At 41.0% G+C, this 12,988-nt stretch overlaps 1 protein-coding gene across 8 annotated transcripts in view; it reads right to left on the bottom strand.

The window, feature by feature from the left end:
- The window catches only part of sema4d (sema domain, immunoglobulin domain (Ig), transmembrane domain (TM) and short cytoplasmic domain, (semaphorin) 4D), a 74,251-nt gene extending 62,229 nt beyond the window's left edge, over nucleotides 1–12,022 (bottom strand). For 7 of the 8 annotated variants that reach the window (XR_009769930.1, XM_061698782.1, XM_061698778.1 and 4 more), the window contains exon 1: nucleotides 11,904–12,022. The gene's annotated coding sequence lies outside the window, so the exon portion shown is untranslated. Of the gene's footprint in view, nucleotides 1–3,585; nucleotides 3,754–11,903 lie in introns of those variants that run through there. The other variant, XM_061698777.1, reaches the window with a different exon arrangement.
- Nucleotides 12,023–12,988: the final 966 nt, after the last annotated feature.

The following is a 12,988-nucleotide window of genomic DNA, read 5'->3' as shown; positions in this document are numbered from 1 at the left end:
AAGAGGGATTTCTGTCCCTGTAAGGAGATAAGCGTTTTTACATTTTTCAAGCACTGGACACTAAAGAGTAGATTTTTTTTTTTAGTCATGTTTTACAACATTCTGTTAAATGGACAGTAAATACATAATCCAAAACAGATTACCCAAACTAAAAAGGTTTTTCTTCTGGTCAATAATGGCTATGGCTGGACGGACAGTACGAGGGGCCCCACCCAAGACCATCAGCCCTTACAAAAGGCTGTCTCTGCAACGGTCTATAAATCATGCAAAAATGTTGTGTCTGCTCTGATGTTCCGTTGCATTTGATGCTGATGCTTTTAGACAAGGAACAGCTCTTTAACCTGACATTCAATGACTTTTATTAGTTCCAAAGCTTTAGTTCCAAATCCTCTGGTCTCTCAACCTGATGTTTTTACGAGGAAAACGTAAACACACACTGATGATTACCTCCAGAGAAACTCCACTTCCGACACTGAGACATACAGTACATTGACCATATTTTTCTTTGTTGCTAAAAAGGTCAGGCCACACCGGCGCGATATAGATGACGTGTTGCAGGCTACACAGAAAAGAAAAACTCAAAATACTGACACAAACCACAATGGGTTTGAAGGTGGTGTTTAAAAGGTCATGTGCACTGACCACAAATGTGAACCTTAAAGGTCCCATATTTTGGCTATTTAGACCATCCATAGAGTAACTCTCTAACTTAGACTTAGTATAAAAATGTCAATTTCATTTTTTATTTTTATTTTTTAAAACACCTTGGTTTTGTCATACGAGTGTCCAGAAAAGGACCCTCTGACAGCTAATGTTTGACACAGTTTTATATCAGGTTTGTCCATATTTGGCTAAGACCGCCCCCTTTTCTCTGATTGGTTGCCTCCAAGTAGACGACCCATTTGTGAGTGCACACGTGTTTGTTATGTAGACAACGCTGGCTCGGGAGCAGAGAGGTCGGCGTACAGATGTGTGAAAAAGTGTTTGCCCCCGTCTTGATTTCTTATTTACTGTCTGAATTTATATACTTTTATTTACTTATTTACTGAACTGGTCGCCAGGGCACACTTTTAACAAACAACCATTCGCACTCACATTCACACCTACGGGCAATTTAGATTCACCAATTAACCTACCACGCATGTTTTTGGGATGTTGGGGGAAACCGGAATACCCGGAGAAAACCCACGCAGGCATGAGGAGAACATGCAAACTCCACACGGGCGAGGCCGGATTAGAACCCGGGTCCTCAGAACTGTGAGGCAGATGTGCTAACTAGTCGTCCACTGTGCCGCCAATATTTGTCATTTTAATGTTTTTATTACATCAACCTTGTAATGGTGGATACAGTTGCAGCCTGAATCAAAGCACCAGTATCTGAGATTTCAACGTTACATCATCAAAAATATCTGTGTCTATGGATTAATTCACCTCTGCCAATTCTGTTTTAAACCCTAGTAACAAAAAACAACACAAAAAAGTATTAAAGCAGATTAATCAGATCTCAAACATCAAAATTAAAACTCAGCACTCTATTTACAAAAAAAAAATAACTTTGTTGATAGACTGAATTGGATATTTTATGTACGGACAATAGTTTTGGTTTCCATTTTGTGCAATGTACATCTTGTACGCTTACAAGAAGTAAATGCAATTATCTTCTCTCTTGCATGCTATTTATATTACGTATTTATATTTCCTATATCCACAATTGCTGTTGAAACGGTGCAAATTTCCCCATTGTGGGAGTAATAAACGTTATCTTATATAATACAAATATACTTTTAACCTGCCCATGTTCTGAAGTGATGTGTGCAGTGACGTACTAATTAATTTAACCATGAATTCTGCTGTCTACAAAGCAATCCTGAAGGAGAATGTCCGGTCATCTGTTTGTGACTTTAAGCTAAAACAAACTTGGGTTCTGCAGCAGGACAATGATTCAAAACAGACCAGCAAGTCCACCTCTGAATGGCTGAAGACTTTGGAGTGGGCTAGACAAAGTTCTGATCTGAATCCTATTGAGATGCTGTGGCATGACCTTAAAAAGGCAGTTCATTCTCGAAAACCCTCCAATGTGACTGAATTACAACAATTCTGAGTGGGCTGAAATTCCTCCACAGCGCTGTAAGAGACTCATTGTAAGTTATCGCAAACGCTTGATTACAGTTGTTGCTGCTAAGGGTGGCCCAACTAGTTATTAGGTTTAGGTATTTTGCGTTTACTTGTGTTGTCTTTGACTAATATTTAAATTTGCTTAATGATGGGAAACATTTAAGTGTGACAAACATGCAAAAAACATTTGAAATCAAGAAGTGGGCAAACACTTTTTCACACCACTGTAGATAAGTTCTAGAAATTCGAATGACCTGATTTCAGGCCACTCGGCAGAAAAGCGTCTGGAACTCAGGAATGTGTGGACGATTTTAATTCATATTTCACGTTTACCATAGAGAGAATATTGCATCCCAAATACTAGAAAAAGTTGGTTTGGCAAAATACAGGACCTTTAAAAGACAGCACCACACTGAGCCAAATATGGTCATCGATAACATCTTTGATACTAACTACTTAACCTACTGCAGATATCACCCACAAGTTTCAAGCTATTTACAAAAAATATAAAATGGAGGGGACCGTTGACCCTCTGAGCACGTTTATGATAAAAAAATTTTTTTTAAAAAAACACACAAATTTCAATACAACCGACTTACAGCTAGAAATGTAGGGTCCCAGACAACCACAATGGAGATCATGAATGATACAACATTATGTAAACATACCCCCCCAATTATATTTTGCTCATAAAAGGTAGCAACAGTCTGAGAAAAATGTCACAATGTTGAGAAAATAGTTGTATGTTTTGAAAAAAAATCGATTAATTCATTGCGAAGAATTAAGTCAATTGTGTGTAAATCAATAATCGCATCGTGTAGCAATTGAGACAAAATTGAGTGAATGACAGTGCTGTTGATTCACTCAACGAGTTTGTGGTCTAAAGAAGACCAAAAATATGTCAGCTACAGAAAGTTGGCCATCCATCCAATGGTAGAACTCTTGCAGGCAAGATTACCATGTTCAATACAACACTGGTGTGGAGACAGAAGTTCAGAACATTCCGTTCCTACCATCCCTTTAAAAAAGTACATATTGAAAACATATCACCGAATCGATTAAGTTGTCAATCAAGGAAACATGCTTATTCCTGGTTCACATGGCTGACCTTAGTGCAGCTAGCATCCTAGCCTATCAACCTGCAGTGACCCAAACAGGATTAGGAGTACTGAACATTTTTAAAAAATGTGGAGTACACAGAAAATGTCAAATAACTACCGATCCAAGTTGGTGATTTTTAGAAGGAAATGACTATCCAGAAGCTCCAATCTTACCACATCGAATCAGCCATTAGTCACCGATGAGGTTACCCCTCCCACACAACAAAAAGTCCTACACATTCCCAGAAAGTGCAATCCACCACAATACTGAATAATTCACCTCGCAGGGGGAAGTAAAAAAATAGCACGCAAGCAAGTCTCCAGAGCATAAAATGTGATTTCTGACGCAATAACACCACGACAGTCTTACCATGAGAAGTGCGGGGAAAGATTCTGCAGGTGGAGAGATTTTTCTGCTCGGTCACATTGGTGCATGACAGAGGATGGAAATGGAACAATTTTGATCTGCCACCTCCTCCCACACCACTCTCCGTCGTCTGCCATGTAAAAAGGGCGGGTAGGGACGACGCTCATCTGCTACTGTGCAAGAGTGGTCTCGTCTCTGGAAAACCTCGATGCAGCCAATCGACTCGAGGAAGAGGAGGAGGAGGAACCAAGTGAGGGACGGGGGAGGGGGCATATGGGAGTGTGTCTATTGTGACGGGGTCGCTTTCTTTTCTCCTTGAGTACTCAAACGACAGCGCAGGGGCCTGCCGTTTAACAGTTTGGCCAGTTTTTAGTTAGGGAACTAGCAGTGCGTTGTGTTTTTTCATTTGATTTTTTTACATTTATGACCTAGAAGTGTTTTTCTAGAGTTAGGATATAAGATATAAGAATATGATATCAAGCTGCATTTTAGAGCTGGCAATATTCTCAAAGTTCAAACTCCTCAATTTAAGTTGGCTATATTCAAGCTTTAAAAGGAAAAAGGCTTCAGACTGATCTCTGTCTAGTACTCGAGGGCTGAAGTCAGGGATATCTGCATTTAGGGTTAATTCATCATTTCCCTCTAATGCAGGAATGAGTGGACACAACACACCGATCGTTGTATATCCGTGAATCTACCATTTTTAATCATTGACGTCCTGTACAACATGCACACAGTCGATCAGTCAGTCAGTCAGCCAGCGGCTGCCTTGCCGTCTGAACTTGGAGGGGTGAACTTCTCCCAATCTAACTGCATCTGTGAGGGAGTCAGTCTTCAACAACAATGTAAAAGCTTTGTTTGTTTGTTTTTTTACACTCACTTTTTTATCACGCTGCACTATTTGCATACTGTTGTTGATTACCACTGGCCATGTGTTAGAGAACTCTGTACCATTTGCACAAACGTCACTGTACCAGATAATTGCCCCATTAGTCACTTTAAACTGCTTGAAATTGCTTGAGGACTGCATCATTTTCACAATTGCCATGATTTCAGTATCACCACACTAGTGGTACACTTTGATTCCTCAATGACTCTCCACATGTGTTTTTTATGTCCAAAATTTATATGTCGTCATAGGGGCTGTTTGTTGTTATACTAAAATGGCTCCAACTACCTTAGGAGACAAATTCCTTATGTGTCTTGTAACATAACATACTGTGTCTTGTAACATACTTGGCCAACAAAGCGGATTGGAAAAAGAGTTGCACACTACACAACACATTACACTAAATATGGTATTAATGATCATTTAAATGGTAATACTAACGATTTTAAAATGCTATGGTTTAAATAATACTAAACCGTTTCAGGAAGAACATTAAAATTTGCCACCTGTAAAAGTCAATGTTACCATGCATTCAGATGGAAGTAAGACAGAGATAGGAGGAGGAACACGACAACAACAACAAACAGAATGTACTGTATGCGGACCGCCTTCCTGCTGCCATTCCCTTTCAGCGCCGTGCCCTCGGAAACACTAAATGCTGGGAACCTTTATTTATATTAAAAAAAAAAAAAAAAAAAAAAAAAAAAAGCCATGTTGGCTGTCAGCGGCAATGCATCGGAAACTGTACTGCACACAGTCATGTCGTGAGCGAGGCCTGGGAATCTTTAGTCTCTGATTGCACTTCCAAAGCACTAGCCTGTGAAAACAACTGTTTTTAGATACTAAGGTATGATTTGTGGTAAAAATTGGGGGAATTTGAAGGTCTGAACTCCTGTTTACAAAGGCGTTGTGGGATAGCGAAGATGAGTGTGGATGTAGAGCTCAACTTCCCACAGCTGTCACCATGTTGTTCAAACTGCCTCAGTCAAGAGTCGTGTTAAGTTAGTTTAGTGTGAATGTGCATGTGAATGGTGACTTTCTGTTACTTTTTCGGATGTGAAAATTTCAATGGTTGTTTGTCAATATGTGCCCTGCGATTGACAGGCAACCAGTCCAGGTCTACCCCACCGATCACCCAAAGGGCTACAACTCACCCATGACCCTGAGGAGAAGCGATATAGAAAATAGACGGATGCTTCAATAAACACTTTTGTCCTATTTGACATGCTTAAGCTTAATTGTATTCCCAGTGACTTTAGTGATATTAAGAAAAACATGGAAAATGGCAAGAAATCAGTCCTTAAATTAAACTCTTACGAGCTATTTTTGTTGTCATCATTATATTTTTCCCCCCAAAAATGAATCTTTAGTTGTAGCCTAATAGGTACTGAAAATGAACAAGAAACTGAAGAAACAAGGACGGTGCAGCAATTTTTTTTCCATGACTGTATGAGCTGAGCTATTGGTCAAGCCCTTTTACACTGCCAGTAGAAGCCGCCATTTTTTTCCACCACTGGCTGTCTTTCCATTCTGTATAAATTGCACCAAAATATGGGTGAGATAAAGTAGAACCAGCAATTTTCAGCCATCTGAGGTGGGATCAGAGCCGTAAGAAAGGTGGGATGGTGCCTGTGTGTAAATATATTTCTCAATACTCTATATAAAAAATTGTCACTGTCCAACAACTATTTTATATGCCACACCAGCCATAAAATAATCTGAATGCTGTTGTGGTAATATCCCACTTTTGATGAGTTTTCTGTAAAAAGGACATTTCGATAGGAGCCAGGTTTTCTGTTACAGCTATGATGCATTAACTTGGTAGGATCTCCATGTGAAAGAGGTTTCAGTCTTCTTCAAATACATCCTTGTTATCAATTTATTCTGAAGCTTGATTCATGGTTTGCTAAAACATCTTTGGAATGCAGTAATGCATTACCCATGGACAGTAACACACGCACGCATGCACACACACACACACACACACACACACACACACACACACACACACCAAATGCCTTTCCAGGCATGTCTGCTTGTGCTATGGAGGCAGATGTTGCCCCTCCCTGCCAATAGCAAATGATTGCAGCCTGGGGGTAGCAAGAAGTATTGCATTGCTGTGGCTGCAGAGTATTAGGTAGGGAGTGGATCCAAATGTCTGCTGTGTTGAGACAACACAGCACTGCACACCTCAATATCAGAGGACCAGAGGTTGCCCCCTGACCCAACCATCCGGAGCTAGAACAATGAGGGTGGGTGCAAGTCGTACGTCAAACTCCTCACGTTGGAAAACCCTGGTGGAGATTAAATCCAAGTCCAGATGTTTAGCGACTAATGGGCTGTTTGAGTGAAAGCAGATAAAAATTGTCGTTTTAGTCCATTCCTTTGCAAATCTGTTTGGAGCCTGGGAGCTTGAAAGCAACATTAGAAAATTGGAAATTTTTGAAAAATGTGTGAAAACAAAGGTCTCTTGGTCCTACACAGCCCACAAGAGCATTCAACTTGAATTTTTAAAACCCCCCAAAAAGTGGGGATGTACCACTAACAAGCATTTTTGGGCGTCCTGCTCGGACTCCAACGTGGTGCCAACTGCACATAACATGATCATTTCGATCAGAATAATCACCCAACCCTAATATCAAGCTTGAACAGGTTGTGCAAAATGAGCTATTGTCTTCCATATGGGAAAACCTTTGAAAAAACAAAACAAAAGTGTCGTTTTTACTCTGTCATTGTCGTGTAAACGTGCCATGAGAGTAACAGCCTTGCTAATGAGATGGGGGCAGGGGGACCAATGATTTGGGGGTCTCCACGTCAAATGTTGGGGTTACTGTTTTATATACTGACTATGTTGACTCGGGGTTGTTAACAAAAGGCATTAATAAAATGTTGCTTTACTCTCTAACTTCTTTAGTTTTCAGTATAGATCAGGGGTGTCAAAAAAATTTTTGTCGAAAAAAAAAGCCGAATCACCTCATCATATTATTACATCAAAAATGTATAAACTAGTTTTGGAATCAGAAATCAAGGGTAATGGGTTTTTCAACTATTGTTCATATTTGGTAACACAAAAATGCTTGCAATATCTCAATGTTATTTACGAAATATGACAATTTGAAATCACATGATTTGCCTTTCGCGGGCCACATAAAATCATGTGACGGGCCGGATCTGGCCCCCGGGCCTTGAGTTTGACACCTGTGGTATTGATGCTTTAAAACTGGCTATTTGTTTATTTTTGTAATTATAAAAAAATGTGATAATAATCAAGATCAGACAATATGAAAAAATTTATAGTGATCAGTTTTCACCAGATCGCCCAACCCTCACACCAAGTGTTACTGCAGGGCACATACAAACAAACAACCATTCGCACTCACAGTCACGGGCAATTTAGAGTCACCAATTAATGCATGTTTTTTGGGATGTGGGAGGAAACCGGAGAACCCGGAGGAAACCCACGCAGGCACGGGGAGAACATGCAAAATCCACACAGGCGCGGCCGGGATTTGAACCCCGGTCCTCAGAACCGTGAGCCAGATGTGCTAACCAGTCTTTCACCGTGCCACTCTCAGAGAGTAATAATCAAAACAAAACAAAATTTAAGAGACAGATGTTTATATCAGACAACTAGCTTGTAGAGGTTTTAATTGTTCTGCTTACATTTACATTTATGAGTTTTGGAAATATTGCAGTTAAGATAAGCAATAACACGCAAGGTGACACTGGAATCTTCTGCCAAAGTTAACTAAATGCATATGAGGAAAACCTCACAGTGTCTTTTAATTGTTTTAATTGATGAGCTAATAATTGTTTTATGTTTACAACGCTGGAGTCTTACCACTGCCATGCCACAAATTGAGTTTTGGAGTGAATTCTTTTTTGACATCCTTTGTTGGGGCCAACCCTTCTTTTGGAATAAGTGTCACCAAAAAAAGTTAAAATATATATATATATATATATATATATATATATATATATATATTAATCTAAAGTAAAAAGCTAACCGACTCTATTTAATACTTATGATGCACCAAAATTGTGTGCTGTTTTGATGGTAGCATAAAACGTGGCGAGCCTGCAGTCTTGTACATTATATTGTAAAAAAATTAATTGGGGAAAAAAAAACTGCGTGTCTACATTGAACAGTCACCAATCCTCACTGCTTTCCGCTGTTCTGGAACTAAGGAGGAATGCTTGTTGCACGCTATTATGCACCACCCCAGCTCCCAATGATGCCGACCCAAGACAAACGTTTGCTTCACGTCCAATGTCAACTCAGCATGAGCCACTAATCATCGCCTCCATGGCAGCGAAAAAGCTACACTTCTGACAAGTATCATCACGAAGGGCGGACGAGGACTAATTAACAGGGAAAAGATGGGGATTTGGAAGTTATCGTGACATGAAGTCACAAAACAACAAAATAAGTGATTGGGTTCTACAGTACACTTGTCACATAGGTCTGGCTGGAAGTTCATTATAGTGGCGATTAGCCAATGAAAAGCAAAACAGCAAGCAAATTAATAAGTCTCTACTGTATGTAGGAAAATACTGTAATACACGATGTTAGACAGCCACACAGGGACGGAAAACCGTGAAAGAATAAGTAGGTCACCGCTGTTACGTCACTTGAGAAAATGGGCAGATATATTTAAAAGTACATTAATATAATATTTATAATATAACCTTTATTACACCCAAAATGGGGAAATTTGTATCTTATCATCAGCAATTGTGGATACAAGGAAATACAAAAATGGCATCCAAGAGAAGATATTTGGCTGCAAATGCATCTGCCATTACAGGGTTAATTCAATAAATATATTAAATATTGAAGCCATCATTTACTAATTACAATTTTAATGATTATGTTGTGCAAATGAAAAGTGTTTGTATCCTATTACATAATATAATGCAATAACTCTCCCATGGTAATGTTCGTGACATGAATTAATTTTAAAAATACAGAAATTCAGAAGACCTTTTCTGGAATCGAATTTCTATAGGTTGGCAGCGCTGCCTTCATAGCCATAAATGCAATTTTACTAACAATTGGCAGGTTTTATTTATTTTAATTAATGTAAAGCGTTTTGTGTTGCATTTTTTGGATGAAAAGCGCTGAGAAATAAAGTTTGATTGATTTATTAATAGTTTCTTTTGGTGTTTTGGCTTTCAGTTTTCAGCCTTGGGTTCCTCATCTTCGGATTTCAGTTTCAGTCAAGACTTTTCAGTTTGCTGCATCACTATTTATTACTGTGAGATCCTATAACCTCATACGTGGCAGCGGTTCAAACTCCCAGATTTAGAGGCATAGTCTTTCCCACTATTTTTGCTGCATTCTGAATTGTACAATCTCAGGGTATTGACACTCTTCAGTATTTTTTAAAACAAGCAAGTCTGTCACCTAATTAGTTTTAGCTACATGAAACAAAACTGTTAAGGGGGTGGGGAAATCAGTGCCTGAAGCACAAATAGAAGCAATATGCCACTCACTGGCATTTCACAACCTTTCAAAAAGACGCGATGAAAAACTCACAACACACAAACACAACCTCTAACCCAAGGCAAAGTCAGCGAAAGCAGCATAACCGTCTCAACTGCCAGGCCAGCTGTTTAATGATTTGTCTGCTGGTGAAAGAGCACACAGATGATTCTGAGTGGCCCGGATGTCACTTGGCAAGATGGGCAGTCCATCATATTGACAAGGCCTGACTGACCGCCCTGTGCCAGATGCGGTGCAGGCAAAAACCAGTGGAAATCAATTTAATGGTGTGGAAGAATGACAAACGAGGGCCTACAAGGAAAGCGATGTCATGGCTTGGCTGAAATCTTAGTCAAGAGGACTCTAGGGGATGCAGTGCTCCAGGCAGCCAGGCTCGAGGAGAAAAGGTGGGGCCAAAGTGGGCTTGTATGACCCCCAAAACTGGCCCCCCCCCCCCCCCCCCCCCCCCCCATCCCTTCATAGTCCACACAGCTGCAAACACAGGCAGGTGAAACAATTAGGGCCTCAGGCTGACCAGCTGCATTGCACTCAACAAACTACACCACACCCCTGCTCTTTTGCAGACTTTAAGCGATCGTTTCTATTGGGTTTTTAGGGGTACGTCAATCTGATGCTCAATCAATCAGAGAGCAGTGTTCAGAGAGGCAGAGCACGCTCCTTTTTCTATCAATTTCCGAACGAGCGTGTTAGCCATTAGCAGGGGTACGTCAGTGCGTCCGTCATATGGAATGTGCCAGTTCTGCCGGTAAAACATCTCGCCGGCTGCTCTGTCTCCTCAGTCAGAGCAGCGGGAGTGCGCTCCAGCACTCCAAGAGTGTGGTACTCTGAAGAACCAAACAGCACAGTCCAACAATGCTCTGAGTATCCGAACGTTCCGGAGTGCAGAGAGCGGGCTCGGAGTTCATTTCCGAACGTACCCTGAGAGCGTCAGATTGAATATCCAAACGTACCCTTGGATTCCCACTGAAACATGATTGGCTCCTGCGTCACGGCAAGGGCAGGCTACCCCTCATCCACATGAACTATCAGCATCGGGGGGACCTCCCAATGACCTGTGGGGGGCCAGAATGGCTTTTTTTGGGGGGGTGTCCAGAATGTCTGATGGTTAAGATGATTTATTAATTATATATTCACATGAAGTGACACTTTAACATACTTTGTAGAATTGTGTTCTTTATAGTGGCTGTTTTTATGTTGTTTGAGGCGGACTTAGCTTAGAATTTCATTTCAAATAATAAATGCAACCATCTCACAAAGAATTCTTGCTTAACTTCCCCTTGCAAAATGACAACTTCAATCTTTATTGTGATATTTTTCTATCATACGATTACTACTGTTTTCTCAGAATTTTTTTTAAATTATTAGGATATATAATTATTGAAATAATACAAATTAAGTATAAAAACAATGTGACTTTTCTTGGAAAATAAGAGGTCTCTGAACAAATACACCCCCCCCCCCAAAATAAATTTATTTCCCCTCAAAATATAATGATTTTTTGGGGGGGGGGAAATACTATTTTTCTTAAAATAAATGTTGACTTATTTTTTTCTTTTTAATCTGGCCTTTTTTCCCCATACTCCCAGGGTGCAGTAAATGGTCCGCGTGCTATATTTTCCCTAGGCGTAACTCTTTTATTTTTAACAGTCCAGACTGCGCACTTTTGACTTGGAAACGATGCAACCAAGTGTTTTCTAACTCCGAAAGAAGGAGCTGGCTCCGGAAAAGTGATAACAATAACAACTAGTCTACTGTTCTCTCCTCCGTAGGGGAGCAACAAGTGCAGGCAGGCTTCAAGTGCACAACTGTGCCGAGACACAGCAGCGGCACCAAACAGAGGCTAGCTAGCGAGCTAGCACGGGACGAGGGGGTTGGGGGAGATAGAAATAAATAGAATAAAGTGAATTTCAATTAACTTAAACTCACCGAGGAACGCTTGTTTTCCCCCCTGCTTTCTTCGTCGACCCGGTGCGGGGAGGAAGAAACGGCGTGACAAAGTTGGGTGAGTATGTGGCTCTCAGCGGATCCGCATGATGGCTGCAGCCAGATTGATTCTAAAAAGTGTGACGCTGCGGGCCGACTTTCCGAGCGACTCTCATAAGGGGGGGGGCGGGAGCAGGGACTCCACCAGCCGACCACAAACTTTTCTTTCATATTTATTTCACAGTCAAATTCCTTTAAATTTACAAATTTCATTCCTGCGTCCAGGATCCATCCATCCGTTTTCTGTACTGCTTATCCTCACGCGGGTCGCGGGCGTGCTGGAGCCTATCTCAGCAATCTTCGGGCGAGAGGCGGGGTACACCCTGGACTGGTCGCCAGCCAATCGCAGGTTCACATACAAACAAACAACCATTCGCACTCACATTCACACTTACTGGCAATTTAGAGTCTTCAATCAACCTACCATGCACGTTTTTGGGATGCAAGAGGATACCGGTCTACCAGGAGAAAACCCAGGCAGGCATAGGGAGAACATGCAAACTCCACACAGGCGGGGCCGGGATTTGAACCCCGGTCCTCAGAACTGTGAGGCAGATGTGCTAACCAGTCGCCCACCATGACGCCCACATTTATTTTGTTTTATTTTATAAGATTCATTTAATTTTTGATTTTGGAGTCAAAGGCGACCAATAAATTCGGAATGGGCACCTCCAATGACCTCTGTTGTAAACCGCCATCACACAGCCTTCATAATTCATGCTAAACCAATCAAATAATGTGGCTTCCAACAATCTGAAATCAGACCCCAGGACATACCCGAAGCCCCCTGGCCTGGAGACTCTAGGTTAGGTGGGGCAAGAGGGTCCAATACGTGGGTCAAAGGTTACACAACATTTTCCTTCAAGGAGTAGTGGAGCGAAACGGAGACAGGATGACTCTTGTGTCACTCAAAGGGCCTTTTCTGTGAGCACCAGGAATACAAAAACATCTCTATAGTAGGGATGGGGGAAAAAAGTCCACCTCTGTGACTCCTTTGTGGCTCGTAAAATAACAAATTATTCAAAATT

This window comes from Phycodurus eques, chromosome 15, assembly GCF_024500275.1.
Source record: "Phycodurus eques isolate BA_2022a chromosome 15, UOR_Pequ_1.1, whole genome shotgun sequence".
In the NCBI taxonomy this organism is placed as follows: Eukaryota; Metazoa; Chordata; class Actinopteri; order Syngnathiformes; family Syngnathidae; genus Phycodurus; species Phycodurus eques.
Note: the sequence above shows the minus strand (reverse complement) of the source record. Positions and strands in the feature narration are given on the sequence as shown.